This window comes from Eimeria mitis, genomic scaffold (genome assembly GCF_000499745.2).
Source record: "Eimeria mitis Houghton genomic scaffold, Emh_scaff1495, whole genome shotgun sequence".
NCBI classification, from domain to species: domain Eukaryota; phylum Apicomplexa; class Conoidasida; order Eucoccidiorida; family Eimeriidae; genus Eimeria; species Eimeria mitis.
In genome coordinates this window covers 3,984-4,479 of record NW_013569493.1, presented here as the reverse complement: position 1 = coordinate 4,479, position 496 = coordinate 3,984, and positions in this window count along the sequence as shown.

The window sequence follows — 496 nt, the reverse complement described above, 5'->3', positions numbered from 1 at the left end:
AAAAAAAAAAAAAAAATAAAAAAATAAATAAAAAAATAAATAAAATTATTATAATAAATATTAATATAATTAGTTTATTAGTTAAAATAAATAAATAAATAAATATATTTATTTAAATAAATATAATTTGTATTTTTTCTCTTTTTTTTTATTCTTTTATCGTTGTTGCTTGTGCTGCTAACAACACTCAGCAGGTCGCAGTCATATCATAATAAATATAAAAAAAAACGTTTATTTATTTATTTATTTATTTATTTATTTATTTATTTATTTATTTATTTATTTATTTATTTATTTATTTACTTGTGTTGCACCTCCACTGCACGGCACACCGCCAGGCGAAGTTTTCTTTTTGTAGAGCCGAGGCATCACCAAGGAGAGAAGAAGAACAACTAAAATAAAAAAAAATAAAAAAAAAAAAATAAATAAATAAATAAATAAATAAATAAATAAATGGGTGTGTATATGAATATATAAATAAATAAATAAAAATATA